Here is an 18,564-nt window from a genome sequence, read left to right on the forward strand (position 1 = left end):
TCGGCGGCGCCCACACACCTGGATAAGATTTAGTAAGGCAACTTCCACACCTAGATAAGATTTGAAACAGGCAACTTCCACACCCAGATAAGTTTTAGTAAGGCAACTTCCAAACCTATGAGAGTTTATATGTCGGCTACTCTCACACACCTCTATACAACAAAGACAACATGTATACCTGCTACTGTGTATAGAACAGTAAAGCTGCTTACCGAGCGACTAGGCTAACCCTTGCACCTAGCCCTTAAGGATCATACGATACCCTTAACTTTGTTCAACAAGTATTCACTGTTACACACTTTTTTCCTGCGCAGAAAAATATACGTTAACCCAGATATTGGTAATAGAATAAAATGTTAAACCTCAATGGCTTTGTTCAAACACGTGGCAGCACAACTGGAAGTGCGTATACGCTATTGTGCGACCAGCCGCATACACAATAATGCGACTACCACACAACCATATATGATTTAACTGCGTACACAAAAATGCATTTCAGCCGCGTACGCAATACTGCGGCACCCCTCTAAACGCAAGGTTCTATCAACAGAGGAAAACAAACTTTTTCCTCTCTTGTCCCTAGATTCTAGTCAGCTTCCTTAATTCACATGGAGATGGATAGTGACCTTTCAACACAAAGCGGTTGCAGGCAAACCCTGCATGTGGCCACTCCACCCTTTGCTGAAATATCGATGACCATATGTACCGTGTGAGCAGGTAAGTGACTTCTTTACAAGCCCCCAACTAACGAAACTGGATCAGAACCTCTATATACTCCTGCCTATACCTTCTAAAAGCCTTCCTATAAACCTCTTAGAATAACGCTATTTTGCGTACGCAGTCTGACCGCAAATAAAGACAGGAGTGGAATCTGTGGTTCCAAAGCACAAGTATTATTCAGGTAAAAGTTCAGTCAGTTACACGCAATTGATACATACACAATTTAGGCATAAAAGGAAATAATACAGACCCAAGTACAGTATACATACGCAGCACCTCTGGACACAGAGATAGGCATCAGTAAGAGACCTCCAGTTCATACAGCATTCAGCATGGACTAAAAAGCCAGGCACACATATTTATCCCCCACAGACTAAAACAGGACAATGGGGAAGTTTTTTGCTGATGTCATTGGTTCCCAGAGGAGAAGCATATGTTACAGCACATTTAACAGGCTGGTTCAAATAGACTCTCCCTGCCTCTAACAGCAGGGGAATCTTTCTAGTAACGCCCTCTGTAACATTCTAACATTTAAACATTTTTGTTGCTTGTAAGTTCTGCGATCTATAACTTGAGTTTGCATGATGCGATCTCTCAACCGATAACACCAGAATGCTGTAAAAAGCGTACGCATCAGAACAAAACCAAACACAACTTGCTTATCATGTATAATACCTTAATTATCAAATACCTTTATTTCTCAGCATTTAAACTACCTAAACCAACTTAAATCATACATTTTGATGCTTATTGAACCTTATGAGTGAATATGAAATGTGTGGGTATTCAGGGTTTGATATAAAGACATATTTAATGTGTGTATGAAGATGAGTGCATTTGTCTCTAACATTTTCTAGATAGTTCTACATGTCCTGTCAACAGGCCCTCCCACCTTTCCTGTGTTCAAAGGAAAGATACCTCTGTCGGTCTCTTGTGTGAAAATGCAAAATATCCTAACTACAAGAGACAGACCCAAGGTGACACTCCAGCCCCCGAAATCATGTCATTGCAGGAAGCCTGCTTATTTATTCTAGCCAGACCACCCGTTGTGGGCAAACACTATGCAGGAAGCTTATCTACACAAGCCAGTTGTCACCTGGCCACTTACTTAATGCAATACTGTAAAGCCATTTCTGGAATATATCCCTTATAAAACGTAAAGTAATGAAATAGGCTTTTAGTGAATCGCCGCAACCTATGATGATGGTCACAGATGCATTCGCATGATGCTAATGGTATTATCTAAATACTAAAATGTGAGTTTATCTAAAATGGCGCTTAGGCGGCCATTTCGCAAAATGGCATCTTGCGGCCAGTCGCAAGATGGTGTCGCTGCAATTCAATTTTAAACTGATCTTGTCTCAGCCAAAAATCCAGCTTCGACAGATCTCATCACGAAGTGCCATTTCATATTTAGAATCTCTTGTGAAAATGCTGGGAAAATGTCCTTGCTGTATGTATCTGCAAACTCTTCAGCTTTAAATTTAGCAGAGACGCTTGAGACATTGTTCATCATTTCCATCCACAGCAACCAGTGACGTAACTAAGGTATTTGGAGCCCAGGGCAAATTTGAAAAGGGACTCCCCCACCACCGATGTGCGCGCGCCGTGCGGCAAAAAATGGGCGTGGTCACTTAAAAATGGGGCGTGTCAACATGACACACCCCTTTATTTTCACACTGAACATTCCTATCCATATGCACCTTAACCCCAGTAGTACCCCTTATACAGTACCCCCAGTATGCAGTTGTGGTCCCTCTTATGCAGGCCCATAGTAGTGCCCCTTATACAGTATCCCCAGTAGTGGTCCCCCTTATACAGCCCCCAATTAGTTCCCCTTACTCAGTACCCCCAGTAGAGGCCCCCCAAATGCAGTGCCTTATGTAGTGGTTCCCTCTTATGCAGTGCCCCCAGTAGCGGTATCCCCTTATGCAGTGCCCTTTATATAGTACCCCCAGTAGTAGTCCCCCCCATGCAGTGCCCTTTATATAGTGCCCCCAGCAGTAGTCCCCCCATGCAGTTTTCCCAGTAGTGGTCCCTTTATGCAGGCACCCAGTAGTGATCCCCCCTATCCAGTGCCCCCTGTAGTGGCCCTTCCTATTATTGCCCCCAGTAGTGGTCCCCCCAGTGCAGTGCCTCTAGTAGTAGGCCCCTTTTATAATGCCCCCAGTGGTAGTTCCCCCCCAAGTAGTAGTCCCCAGTAGAGGTTCCGATTAAGTGCCCCCAGTAGTAGCCCCCCCAGTAGAGGTCCTCCCAATAATGGTGCCCCCAGTAGTAGCCACCCCTCCCCCATTGTGCCCCCACCCCCAGTAGAGGTCCCCCCAGTAGTAGCCACCACCCTCCCCCGTTGTGCCCCCAGTAGTGAAGATAGGTTTAAAAAATATATATATAAAAATATACTTACCTGAATCCACGTTGCTGCTGCTCCGATCCGCAACACAGCTCCCGCCGCCGCCACCCGCCAGTCCTCCCGGGCTGACGCGCTCAGCATTATGGGACAGACGTCATGATGTCATGACGTCTGTCCCATTACCCACTGCAGGAGCCGGACGGACGCCCGGCTCTTGCAGTGGGTACTGCAGCAGTCAATGAGAGTCTATCTGACTCTAATTGGCTGCTGTTTAACACACGCATCACCGCCAGCGCCGGCGGCGATGCGTGTGTTATGCACAGCCTGAGCCCGCCTCCTAGCGCTATTGGGCAAGTGCTCAGGGGGAGGGAACGGGCTCAGCTGTGCAGCACAGGACCGGAGCTGGAAGCCTAGCGCCGGTCCTGTGTAAATGTGTAGCGCTGACCGCACTCACTGCGGTCGGCACTACACTGGCTAACTAGGGCAGGCTGGTACTGTGGCCGGTGGTGTCCCCCCACACCACCGGTCCCACGGCACCCAGGGCACACACCCCGCTCGCCCTGCCCTAGTTACGCCACTGACAGCAACAGTGTCCTACATGCCCGGGCTCATCTCCTCTTGCAGCAGGCAATCATCTCTCTCTGTGCTCACTGCGCTTCCCTGTGTGTTCCCAGCAGCGTGCACTGTTACAAACCGGTCACTCGCAGCAGCAGGTGTGTGGTATGGGTGTCGGGTGTGCACTCTCAGGTGGGTTTGAGGACTGCCGACATTGCATCACTACTGCACTGCTCCACACATCCTAAGGATGCACGGTGTGGCTGTACAGCCTGTAGAGTGCATGGCGGTGGGCTCCCTTCACCTTGTGGACCCCTGGAAATTTGCCAGTCTAGCTACCCTGTAGTTACGCCACTGCAGCTCATTATATTATTATTATTATTATTATTATTATTATTATTATTATTATGTTTTATTTATATAGTACCACAAGTGTTCTGCAGTGCCTTACAAAGTACATAAACAAATAGGTGAACAAGAAGCCAGTGACTTACAGTACAATACAATGCAGGACAAGGACAAGATTTATACACATTGCTGCATTAGCAATCATAACACTCAAATAAGCAACAGGGCGCAAGCAACCAAGTGTTAGGTGCCCTAGTGGGGAGTAAGGGGTAGATGAAAGTATTAGTAAAGAGAAGCACAAGAGGGTAGAGGGCCCTGCTTGTAAGTTCTTACATTCTAAAACAGGGACCAGAAGGTGTTACACAACCAGCCAGGTGTATATATTTTAAAAACATTTCTCAACAAATGTGTTTGCCACATACAATTTATAATGACTGCTCCGTGTATAAGGGTAATAGATATGCCCCATGGGTGGAGTTAGACATGCCCCTTGAATGTACGACTGACCCCCCTAGCTGGCACGAGGTGCAATCCTTTACCCACTATGGCCTCGCTGAAATTCGTTTTCAAATGTAGGCAAGTGTGGTATAGGATGGATGGGTGATTTTTCATTTTCATATATGCGGATTTAATTATATTGTGGTAAATTGTTAATTGTGGTTGGAATGGATGCTTTTTCATTTTTCAAATATTGGATTTTAGGATGGTTGGTGTAGCTTCCCATGGGGCTTACATTCTATAGACCAGTGGTCGCCAACTTTATTTGAGGTGTGAGCTACAGTACTTTAGAAAAATGAAACCTCCTGAAGAGCTAGTAAAATTGGAAAAAAAAAAATCTGGCTAGTAATAACCGAACAATTGAAAGTAATTTAATGAAAATTAAAAAAATGTTTGATAGAAAATAACAATGCAAGTAATTATTACAGTGATATTGTTGTAGTTTGTAGATAATATATAAGCACAAGCACATTTCACTGTTAATTACCAGCTACAAGAGGGTACATGCAGTAGAGGAGCAAAAGATATAGGCAGGGCTGCTGTGTGATTTTCCAGCAGGGCTGGCCGGGTGCCACTCGCTCTGCTGTAGCGTATACGCCATGGGTGGAACCACGGGGAAGCACATCAGATGATTGCTGTAGAGGCTGTGGCAATCACCTGACATGCTTCCCTGTGGCTCCACCCATGGCTTTGACGCCACAAGGGAGCACACGTCAGAGGTCACTTCATCCTAGTTGACTCGGCAGTACTGCAGCTAGGTGAGCTACCAAAATGAAGACCGCAAGATACAGTACCTGTAGCTCACGAGCTACGGGTTGGCGACCACTGATATAGACCTATTTACTTATTTATGAGTGATAATAATTATTGACAAAGGGGCATGAGAAAAAGTATGAATACTGAAGGGGTACAAGCACTTAAAAAGGTTAAGAACCACTGAATTAGATAAATAATTTCAGAAATTAATAAAATAAGCATCTGAACACATTATCCAGAGTGTGGGAGCTACTATAAATATTGTATCAGCTTGTAACTTTTTGCACCTTCTTTCTGAGCACCTATACTGTACATTCCATCTTTCCCCAAAAAATAAATAAATATGACTACAATATGAAATATATAAAACTCACACACAGGGCCCGAATCACTACGGATCGCTATTGCGATTGCAGCTGCGATTACGCACACAGATCTGCTGCGAATATATGCTAATGTTTGCAATCGCTCAGCCAGCAGAAAGACGCCCACTACCGCTTTCGCTCATCTGACCTGCGTAAACATCGGTAACATCGAGTAACATCGGCCCCTCATGCACAATTACAACAGGTCTGACCTTACTCAGAAACTGTGTATGTCGTCACACGCAGTGAATACTCAAACCGTATGTCTCCACAGTGGCTAATTTATGCACGGGCGGAAAACAATGTTCAAATGGACAGGCACGCCTGCATTTATACAACCACTCCCCAGTCACCACCTCAATATGCTAACGTCCCATTCCTCAATCTGCGATGGCTTTGTATCTGCGTAAGTGACAGGCCCGGCGACAGGAAGGTACAAAGGGGACACTTGTACCGGGCCCCAAGAGTCTGAGGGGCCCCGACCCCTCAGGAATTTTGGGAGCCTAGTTCACGTGTCCCCCTTGCCTCTGCCACCTGCTGTGTAAGTTGCTTGCACAGCAGATGGCAGAGGCAATAGTAAGCAGGGCACCCGGCACAGCTGCTGCAGCTAGATCCACCGGGGCAGGCACAGGCAGAGTCAGGGACGGAGGATAGCAGCTGGCGCAGCGTGCATGATGTCATGAAGTCGCGCTGCTAGATCAGGGAGGAGCCGCTGCCCTGGCCGAGTCTGGGCCATCAGGAAAGAGTAAAACAGGCAGCTCAGCAGGTAAGTGTGGTACGGAGCCAGGATGGGCTAGAAAATCATGGAGCAGGCTGCAGGTGTTGAGGAGCTGCAGTTGAAGGAGGGGGTTGACAGACACAGGGTTGGGGAAGAGGGTGTGTAAAAGACACAGGGGCTGGGGGAGAGGGAGTGTAAAAGACACAGGGGATGGGGAGAGGGGGGAGTAAAAGATGGGCTGCGGGAGAGGGGGGTGTAAGGACATGGGCTGGGGGAGAGGGGGTGTAAAAGACACAGAGGCTGGGGAAGAGGGGGGGTGTAAAAGACACAGGGGCTATGGGAGAGGAGGGGGTGTAAAAGGCTGGGGCAGGGGGAGTGTAGAAGACAGGGGCTAGGGGAGAGGAGGGGGTGTAAGAGACACAGGAGCTGGGGGAGATGAGGGTATGTGACAGACACGGGCTGGGGAAGAGGGGGGGTGTGATGGACACTGGCTGGGGAAGAGGAGGGGGGTACAGCAGGGACAAATCAAGCACGTGGAAACATGTGTGCTGGGGAAAATGAGAGCTGAGAGACACAGGGGATGGGGAAAATTTAGCTGAGAGACGAAGGGCTCAGGAATACAGATGAAGGAAGGCATGGGGGGATAATAATGCTGAGAGATACAGGCGATATGAGTAGATGGCTGCAGATGGAGAGGCACAGGGGATGAGGCTGGAGACACTGATATGAAGAGGTCTAAGGCTGGTGTAACACAGGCAAGGATAAGGAGATACAGGGGATGAGCCAAATGCCAACCTGCATGTATGAGATAGGGGGCCCCAAAAATATGACTGTACCGGGCCCTTAGATTTCTGTTGCCGGACCTGGTAAGTGATCTCAATGCTAACTCACGTACGCGCACTGTGGTGCATGCGCAGTACGCATCATCAGCTGATCTGCATACGCTGTTGCAGTTAGGGTCCATGATGAATCAGGCCCACAGTTCCTAATTTATAGCATAAGTTACCTTAGGCATAACAGTCTCTATATCATTGTTTTAAACGGGATGCAGTCAGGAAGCCTACAGTCGAAATGCCGACCGCCGGCTTCCCGACTGTCAAATCCCGGCAGGGTACTAATGACAGGCATCGAAAATCCCAACGCTTGTCATTATACCTACGCCGGGAGCCCGACGCCCAGCATGGGTAAGGCTAGGGAAAGGGGGGGTTAGGGTTAGGCACTCCCGGGCGGAGGTTAGGGTTAGGCACTTAGGTTTTGGCTGCGGGGATGTGGGGGGGGGTTAAATTTAGGTACTTAGCCGGGGGTTGTAATACATACTGATTCCGTTTTGAACAAATTCCATAAATCAGCTAGTTTCGCAGTTTGTGACACATTTTTTCATGTGATTTGTAAAACAATATATGTTATATAACATTGACAAAGTAATTGATTCAGACCACAAACATCATGCAGTTTCTCTAAAAAACTGAATTGACTTTCAGTAACAGATATAAATCTGCTTCTTGTATTCTAGTAAATATTTTGTCTCAGTTCATTCAGAAACACCCAGAACAGAGAGCTGTCATATCTGGTTTGGCAAGGAGTTTTTTCTAATAAAATCAGACAGGGAGCAGATAAAGGTGAAAGTCCAAGGCAGTTAAACTTGTTTAAATACCTTTTATATTAATTGCTTCATGTGGAAAGAGACATGGCTGTTTTTGGGGTATAAGCTGCAAATATTTAGAAGTCTATGTACTAAGCCTTGGAGTTAGATAAAGTGTACCAAGATAAAGTACCAACCAGTCAGCTCCTAACTGTCAAGTTTCAAACACAGCCTGTAAAATGACAGTTAGGAACTGATTGGGTGATACTTTATCTCCATCACCTTTATCTCTCTCCAAGGATTAGTACATAGACCCCCATAGACCCCCATAGACCCCTTAATGATAAAAAGGTCCCATGGAGTGAGATAAAGTGGAATGAGATAAAGAACCAACAAATCAGCTCCTAACTGTCATTTTACAGGCTGTGTTTGAAAAATTTAAAAATAACAGTTAGGAGCTGATTGGTTGGTAATTTAGGGTCTATTTACTAAGCCTTGGATGGAGATAAAGTGAACATAGATAAAGTCCCAACCAATCAGCTCCTAACTGCCATTTCACGGGCTGTGTTTAAAAAATGACAGTTAGGAGCTGACAAAATGCACCCAAAAAAGGGGCATGGCCTCATGGGGAAGGGCCATGGAAGAGATAGGAGAGGCCTGGAGATGCTGGGGATGAAATAAGAGGAAGCTACAAGTGAGAATGATTATAAACAGAAAATTGAAAGGCTCGAACAGCGCCCCCTTTCTCTGTGGTGCCCTTTTTCGGTGGCACAGGTCGCACAACCTTAGTTACGGCCCTGTTGAAAGGATCTCTCCTTACATGAAATGGGTGTTTCAGGGCTGTTATTGAGTATTGAGCATGTTATCTCACAGTAGTATTCTGTCTGGTGGCAGTGTCATGGGAGTGTAACTATACTTCTCTGCGATTCTGAGTTGTGCATATAGAGAAGGGAAGCCTGCTTCTGGCAGATCTTTTGCACCCAGCATGGGCCAGGCACAATTGCTGTTACTTATGTTGATGGTTGAGGTTGTGGACGGAAACACAGTAGACGGAAAGGCCTCGCGATTGAAGCCGTACAGAGGGGGTGATTCAACTTAGGACGGAATTGCAAAGAGGCACACAAGCAGCTTTGCAATCACATCCTTGCTAATATGCAAATGTAGAAGGTGTATGACACCCAGTGACGTGCGGTGAGGTCAATGGCTGGGAGGCACACATATAAAAACACAGTTTTTGTATCAAAACTGTGGAGCATGACAGGGAGTATGATAGGGGAGGGAGTATGACAGGGGTGGCTCTACCTACCCTGACAGCACATTGCTACCCCCTGCTGCATTTGCAAACCCAACACTGCGACTGAGTAAGCCTCAGCTTACTCTGGCTGGCTGGCTGGCTGGCTGGCTGGCTGGCTGGCTTGTGAGACCAGGAAACTGCATCCGTGGACTCAGCCCCTGGCCTTGCCACTCCTCGAAAATGGGGCTGACATGCCCCCATTTTCGGAAATCCTGTCCATCCCCACTCCTCCCCTTAAATGCTTCTGCCTGTCAATCAGACAAAGGCATAGCAGAGGCTGCGTGCGATCATGCAGGACCTGTTCTGCACATTGGCAGACCGAGTCCTGCACACACACAGATCTCCGATAATCAAGAATCTGCATGTAGCACTTACGTGAAACACTGAACCAGCCCCGGAGTCACGCATTAGACCTATGGAATCTTTCTTTAGAATGAGGTAGTAAAGTTGTCCTTCTGCGGTATCATGCAAACACAGGCACTTTGTGTATCAGAATCAGCCCCTTAGTATACTGTTAATATCACAAAGGAATTACATATGTGATATGATAAAATAAATGTAGCTGCAGTATTCACAGATGTGTGCAACACCCTCCATTCATATACAGTACATATACAAATCAGAACATTTGATTTTTAATCAAGTCGTATAAAAATAATAATTAATAAGAATAAACAACATATAGTGATAATGTGATATTGTAATTATCAGTATAAGTTGATTAAGGACAGAGATGTACATTAATCCGTTGATTAATGTACAGTACATGTCCGATGTTGAGGGGTCTGCGTCTATGCAGGGCCTGTTCCACACATGTGCAGAATGAGTCCTGCAATCTCACACGCCGACTCCACCGGTATTGCGTGAATGGTCACCATTCCCGGAAACGGTGGCCTGTTGTTTACGTGTTCTGGGAGGGACGAGGCCAGGGTCCCACAGCTTGACCAAACAATCCCGACAATCGGTTGCAATGGTGACCCCAGCCTACAACGTTTGTCGCAGTGCTGGGAATGCAAATGCAGCAAGTGTTCTTGTCAAAACCACCACATTAGTGGTCATTTAGATCTTGTGTGCAATGGTATGCATTTCGCTTGTGGAGGGGTGTCCAATCACTTTTGTCTACATAGTGTAGATTTTATCCAGTGACATGTCTATGTTAGGCACGTTTTAAAGCAAGAGAAGTTGTATGGTATCAACGAATGAGAAGCATATTATATTGTGTTAATGAGGAAAGTCACAGTGTGGCCAACTTGAAGTTGACATGTGTATGAATTGGCACAAATCAAAGGAAAGGGAGTGGGTAATGCTTACAGGATAACACATAAAGCAGCCAGATTATGCTCTGGCATAAGATCAGGTTACATTATTAGCTAAATTAATTTCCATTGTAAGTTTGTAGATAAAGGACACAGCAACATGGCCAAATTACTGTCTAGACTGTGGTGGGACAGAAGCCTTTTTTTATTATGCATTGTGGTCTTCACAGTCTGTGTTAGGCTCAGGATAGGTGGTATAGGGTGAAGAAGATGCATTGTGTGACTCAGAAACTCTTGCGTGAAAGACCTGTGCAAAAAAGAGGGCATCCCTTTGTTAGGTCTGAGCCTAAAGGGGACCAACTTTGCCATTACTGTGTTTTCTTGTAGACGGCATTTCCCCTGGATCAGATTCCTATGAGCTGTCCTATGCATCAACTATACTTTACTTATCCCTAGAGATGGATGGGTTTGGTTTCCTGGAAATCGTAAACTCCCGAACTTAGGCACCCCAAGTGATTCAGGGCCCCAACTCGAATCTTCCCACCAAGTTCAGATCCTATAAAGAGGCAAAACTTAATCTCCCTGGCATTGGATCTCGCTTGTTCTGGATTTCATATAAAAGTCCCTCCCTCTTGATCAGGCAACATTTCACACAGGACAGCGGAGGTAGAGGGAGGTTAATTTTTATGAACATCAGTTTTTCCACATTATTAGGAAGTAGCGTCCTACACCATCCTCCATGCATTCAAAGATAGGTAAGAATTTATGTTACATGGGCTAATAATATTATTATGTCCAGAGTGATAGGCACACCATAATGTCCTGCAGATGGAGAAATGGAGAACACTGTCATTCAAGGAGTGAGGCACCCTTGGGCACGCTAGAGGCTCTGACTGGCTTGTTGTTAGGCATGCCCAATATGGCAGCGCCCATTGCAGGCAAGTGGCAGGGTGCCCAATGGAGGCCTTTAGTGTTCTCTGCTAGGCTGCCAGGCACCTCTGCCATTGTTGCTGTGTCTGGGTATAAACTGAATCAGGTTTGTGTTATTTATCTATGCCAGCTCCCTCTGCTGCTTCTTCTCCTCTGTTGCATTATGCTACCTCTGCAGATTGTGCTGTTAGCCAGTACCTAGGGCCCCAACTCGGGGATGCCTCTTCTGTTTCCTCTTTTCCAGATGGGGACGGTAATGGAGAGTTTGAAGATCTAACTGCAGAGTTTTCATCCTCTCTTACTCCTTTCAAGTCTGCCTCTGTGTTCCTAGGTGAGCGCTTTACGAGTTTTATCGGACTGGGCCATAGGTCTTCCTTGGGTTACTACACAGTGTCATGGTGCGCCAGTCACAAGCACGCTATAATCCCATGGTGTAGTTGCTCCATATAACTATTGCATCATCAAAGCCAGTGGCATAGACAGTTCTAGTGGGGATTCTTTGGTTAGTCTGGGGATGTTGTGCACTGCTCCAATGCGGCGGTGCTGCATGGCTTGCATCTGTGGATGTGCGACCGTATTGGGTGGGGCAAGTTCATTAATGTAGTTGACCCCACTTCTAAGTTGCAGAAGACAATTGACTGTGGCTGAAAAGAAGAATGGGGTTTTTTATTCACTATTTTTACCCTGCAATATAGATTTGAACTAGGACACTGCCCTCCCAATGCTGGGTACACACGTAAAGATTTTCTCTCCAACCATCCAACTAATTGATTGATTGGAATGAAAATCTGGTAGCGTATGGGAGTAACTGATGATCAGCAATCTGCTCCTAAATGGCAGAAAACAGATGAAAATGGTCGTCAGACAAGTTTGTTAAATGTTTGATCTAAACAATTTGTTCAAACGACAGTTTTTGATCATTTTCCAGCGTTTGGGAGCAAATTGCTGATTGTCATTTGCTTTCATACCTTACTAGATTTTCATTCCAACCAATCGACTAGTTGGATGGTTGGACAGGAAATCTTTACGTGTGTATGCACCTTATATCTCTGCAAATTTTAAATCTGCACCACCTGGTGCAAAGTTACTCCTGTTTTCTTTACTAAGTGAGTCAGCCCCATTCTGACTATGTAAAGTAGCACCACATATTCTGATTGTGTAAGCGTTTTACCTCGTTATAATACCTATTCTCTATCACACCTTGGGGAAAAAATGGCTAAATATTAACTTTACGGCTGGAACACAGCATTCTTGTTAAGTATGTTTATTCTTAATGAATGCCAGCTTACTTCAGCATGCATTCTTTGGCACGCATATTGTGTCATGTTACCTTTTGTCTGCTACTTCTATTTTAATTGATCAGATGACCTTGAAACAGATGTATGCACTCTATCACCCTCTATTTTGTACAGCTAATATTTCAGTAGTAGGATTTCAAATAAGCCACAGATTTTTTTTTTCCCAAAAGATGCATCTTATCTGTATCACTAATGTAACAAAAGTACAATGCAGTGATATCCTGAATACTGACGTCGCATTTCATGTAGCTTCTGAGTGCAATTTGGTCACTAATCTGTGTAAAACGACATAAGATAGAGGTCTGGACATGAATCGTTATTTATGCTTAATGTGCAGCTTTATACCAATAAGTTTGCAAACAAGTTACTAATCTAGTGTGTCTAGGACCTGATTCAGCAAGGAATGCAATGCTGCTTTCGCACGCACCCGGATGATGGTTGAGCACTGTGCATGCGTATAGGACAGTGCATGTGCATGAACAAGGCACAGCGAAAGGGAATGCGAGCGCATACAGCATGCAGACCTACCACCCAGTGACTGACAGGAAGTACCGTTTGTGTGTGGGGACGGGGGTGTGGTCGTGCGAACGCAGGCATGTCAGTGCATTTCAACTCTGTTAATTTAAGGCTTGCATAAATTAGCCATTGCGAGACCCTATGCAGCCTGAGCTCTCACTGCGTTCAGGTCATAGCTAAATCTGCAGGAGGGTCAGGTCAACCACTAATGTGCGTATGGGTCCGATGGTTTGCGATGTTACCGATGTTTCCGTAAAGTTGTAAAGGGCGGTGGGCGGCATTAGTTTTGGTGGGTGTCTGCATCTTATGCTGCGGTTGCCATGCGTATGCACTGATTAGCATATACATGCAGCGGCCGAGTGCATGCGTGCGCAGCATTGTGTTCCTCGCTGAATCAGACCCCTAGTCCATAGTGACTTTGTATGTGACTTCGAAGCAAATAAGGTGGAAAATTCTGAAAAAAGAACAAAACTACCACAATCGCCACCTGTGGCAGAGCATCTAAGTCGCATCAAGCGTCTTATGCCATATGGCGCAAAAATGCTAGGTGAATAAGGACAATCCAGTATAATCACCATGTGACATGTAACCAGGGAAAACAACACTTATAAAGCCGTAGGCAATGTTACTTACTGGCACAAAGATAACAGCGCATCCTAGTTGTAGTTGCTGTTTCGGTGTTATCTTATGCACCTTTATCAAGGGCCAGTGATGTCATATATAATTCTACAACTTATGCTGGTATGTTGGTGCACAAACATATTAAATAGTAGACTCGCCTGTGGACAGGAGCCATGGTGTTTATAGGATTGCTATATATGTGCATCTCTCTAATGAGCGTAAACACCAATTGGCTGGTCGACAATTAGCTGGATGTTGGTAAACACCAATTGGCCGGTCCCACAACATACGAGGTGACATCACTTGTCACCATGAAACTCATTAAACAGAAGGCGGCAACAAGAGGTGACATATACTGTAACCTAGCAAATAAATCATAAAGCTTCTACAGACTAAAAAGGGAACAAACCTGAAAAAAGGGAACTGAGCAAAAACATAAACAAACAAAACAAAGCACTTAAACATATACTGTATACATACAAAAAATTTTAATTCTTAAAAAGATAATTTGTGAAATATGTGTTTGAATGTAAATTGCTATTTAATAGCTTCTGCCATTTTTCCATTAAAATAAATAAGTAATATAAAATATGCACCTGTATAAAAGAGTTGTCAGGCCTTTTAGGTCTCAGAGGATAGATGCCATGGTGTGGAATTCTGGGCCTGATTCAGACCCGCTCGTGAGCACTGAGCGCTCGCAAGCGGGTCGATGGTGCCCTAGTGCACATGCGCACGACGGAGGGAGCTCTGTCGTGCGCATGCGCGAGACCCGGCTAGCGATGGGGAAGCCGTCACTCCGGGTCTCGCACAAAAGAGGGCGTGCTGTTGATGTTGATTGACAGCACGCCCTCTTTGGTGGGCATGCCGGGGGCGTGGCTGCCAGACGGAGGTGTTCCCATGAGAACGTTCAGTGTACTGAACATTCAGTGTACTGTTGTCCAGGAATGATGATGTTTGTCCATGCAAGATGACGTTTTGCATCTTTCTGAGTTCCGTTTTTTTGGAGGGAAAAATCCGAACTCGGCGTGCAAACTCGAACCTATCCGAGCCTGCACATCCCTAATTTTATACAATCAGTTAATTTGGAGTTGAGCACCTGTTTTTCTTTTCATTTCTTTTGTGTATATATCAATTGTCTCCACAGGTAGCACCTCCAATTTTATATATATATATATATATATATATATAATATATATATATATATATATATATATATATATATATGTTCAGGGTGTGCAGTCTGAGGTCTTTTGAATGGAAATGCTTGTAACCCTCTTGCAGTATTGGCCACTTCCCTTGTTACTCCCCCTATCTGGGAATCTGAAAATGAAAAGGTGATAACTCTAAACAGGACAGGAGAGGCATACAGTACTACATGGATGTGTAAGTAAATGAGTTGGACACAAACAAGAAGACAGGAGATGTCTTCTGCCCTGCTTGTTAGAGCTTACAATCTATTGGGAAATGAATGAACAGTGAAGCATGACTGATCAAAAGCTGAGGGCAGAAGTGGCAGAATAAAGGTTGGTAATTATTATCAATTGATAATTTTGACAATAGAGTAAATGATGAGTGGAGTAGATTACAGATGGAGATAGACATAATGGCATAAACACTGACTGTGGGTGTGAGGTGTGTTTCTTGGGTAGGGCAGTAGGGGAAGGAGAGGAGAATAACTCATGGGTTCAGACCAGCGAAGAGGAAAATAGGGAGGAAGAAATTAAGTTAGAGAGAGGTTAGTGGACAGAGGAGAAGTTTGGTGGGAATAGGTAAGAGAAATAGATAATGTACAATAAGCAGCTACATGGTGGTGTTATGTGAGAGATGTGGATTAATGTGGGTATGTATTGTGGAGTGGGTTGGAGTAGCTGATCCAGGTAGTGTAAGCTAGTGCAGGGGGTGCAGTTAATTCACAGGTATGTTGCCCTCATATGTTTCAGCATGTGGGTAAAAGTTCAATTCAAATCCACTTTAAACTCCACTTATAACTTTTCTGTGTTGAGCTGTACTGTACTTCAAATGGGTGGCTATATGATGGATGTCTTGGCAGACTATAGGTGAACTGTGACCTAAACAGGGATTCAGGATGGCTATATGATGGATGGCAGACTATAGGTGAACTGTGACCTAAACAGGGATTCAGGATGGCTATATGATGGATGTCTTGGCAGACTATACTATAGGAGAACTGTGACCTAAACAGGGATTCAGCTCAAACAACTATTGCAGAGAGCAGGGAAGCTTGACACAGAGCCGTAACTAGACTTTTTGGTGACCAGTGGAGATGCTGGGGATAAAAGAAAAGGAAACTACAAGTGAGAATGATAATAAACGGGAAACTTGACAGGCCCAGACAGTGCCCCATGCCCTGCGGTGCCCTGTGCCAAGGCACTGGCCGCACTACCCTAGTTGCGGCCCATCCTTGACAATTAGCATATACAGTTAATAAAAAAGTGATGTGCATGTATGGACTTCCTATAACTGTTTGTGACAAAGAAAGAATTATCTTTGGCACACACCCTAAAAGAACATATACCTAGAATGAGTAATAATAATTATCTTTATTATGGCCACTTTATGTGTAACTCAGCACAGTCAATGTTTACAGTGTAGTTGGATAGATGACAGCCCCAGAGACCTGGGAAAGGACATTAGCTCTCACCAAAATATGTGCACTCTATGTATATAGACACCCAATAAATTCTGCATATAGGGGCTAATGCAAAGTTTGTTGCAATTGCATCAGAATATACAGAGATAAAAGGATCTGAATACTTAATTCTGTAAATGTGAGGAGAGGTAAGCACCCAGGTTTTTTATGTAATCAATCATTTGTTCAGGGTCCATTTTGTTATTTTAGGATTACATGTTTGAGGTCAGTCTCGGTTACCCAATGGGGTTTTAGTGGAAGGCTTTAGGTTCCTTTATGTAAACTGGCAGAGGAGCCATCTTCCTCTATAGTTATGTGCTGGTAACCATTTAAATAAATTGTTTGTTTTCTGTCCCCTTTATATTTTTCTGTTCCTTTCCCTCATCTATTTCTTTCTTATTTCTTCCTCCTCATCCCCACCTCGCCACCTGGTTGAGGATGCAAGACCTCTCACCAGTGTGGCACCATCTACACTGAGGTGCGACTCTTGGCTGGTCTAGATGCAAGCAGCTGCGCTTCTCCCTGCCTTCTACAGGGATGCCATGGTTGGAATCGTCATGAGCTGGGGGGCCTACCCTTTGGTGCACCACTCCCTTAGGAATTAATAATGTTGCATGAAATGGGAGTCTCCTAGTGTGTTAGCGGAGTATCGACTGCAAGTGCAGCGGGAGAGTCGATAGTCATAGTGGGTCCCTCCGCTTACTCCCCTTTTACACTAACATTAGTAAGGCCTGCCCCAACCGCAACCATAACACAGGCAGTTAGTGGGAGCCTTTCCCCTTGTGGACCCTAATTTTTGTCCCTTGTCCCCATGCCCTTATTGCCACTTACCTTTGTTTCCCACTTACCACCCCCCTCCCCTGAAGCTTTTTCTTTTTCGCAAGCCTTTACATTACATTTACATTGTCAAATGTCCCTGCATATCAGGGTGTTTTTCCTGTTACAACCCTTTCTTTAGGTAATTTTTCATTTGCAGTGGCTCCCTTTTGCTGATTGCCCCCACTCCGCTTCCCTACCTCTGCTGCCCCACCCATTTTTTCTTTGCCGGTCTCACCTCTGACTGTTCCCAGATCTCAGGTTCATTTTGTTGTCAGTAGTGCAGCAAGTCAAGATGTGGTGGTTGAACCAACCATCGAAGGATATTTTGCAATGTGGAGCCCCTCCTCTTACTCCCCTTTTTCACTAACATTAGTAAGGCCTGTCCCAACCACAACCATAGCAAAGGCAGTTAGTGCAAGCCTTTCCCCTTGGGGACCCTATTTTTTGGCCCTTGTCCCCATGCCCTTATTGCCATCTACCTTTGTTTCCCACTTACCACCACCCTCCTCTGAAGCTTTTTAGTGGGAGCCTTTACATTGCTCCTTGAGGCTTTATTTTTAGTTCCCTGTCCCCATGCCCTTATTGCCCCACCTTTGTTTTTTTCTTACTGCCCCCTCCCTTGTAGTTTTTCCTTTCTCACAAGGCTATACCTTATTGTAAAATGGCCCTGTATATCAGGGTGTATTTTTGCTTCCCCACCCTTCTGCCCCAGTCATTTTTCCTTTACCTGTCTCACCTCACAGGTTCAATCTGTTGTCAGTGGTACAGCAAGTCAATATGTGGTGGTTGCACCACCACCCATCAAAGGACATTTTGAAGGCAAGTCACAATGGGTGTACTGGGCTCCGAGTCTTCCATGTTGAGTCACAATTTGATGGATGTACCATGCAGCAAGGGGCGTTCATTAGTTTCCATGTCAATTCAGAGGTTCCTTCTAAGTCCAGAGCTGGTAAGAATGATGGCACAGTGTCGCACAGTGGACCTTTGTCTGTACCTAGTGATAGCAGTGATTCTTCTACTTCATTGAATAGGCCACATAAGCTGATACATTATACAGTTCAGCAGTTTAAAGAGAAGTGTAGTGGCCTGAAAGGATCTAGCGCTGTAGTTTGTGTAAGTGTGTCACAGACGCAAGGGGATGTGGTCTATTGTTCCAACATTGCCATTATGAGAGGTGATAGATCTAAAATATGGGATTGTATACACAATGGGTGATTGTGGACATTTTGCCATAATGTATGAAGCAAAAAAGTGTTCAATATCACAAAAGTAGTGGGACCAGCGGTGG

Source organism: Taudactylus pleione, unplaced genomic scaffold (genome assembly GCF_031769625.1).
Source record: "Taudactylus pleione unplaced genomic scaffold, aTauple2 ptg000042l, whole genome shotgun sequence".
In the NCBI taxonomy this organism is placed as follows: Eukaryota; Metazoa; Chordata; class Amphibia; order Anura; family Myobatrachidae; genus Taudactylus; species Taudactylus pleione.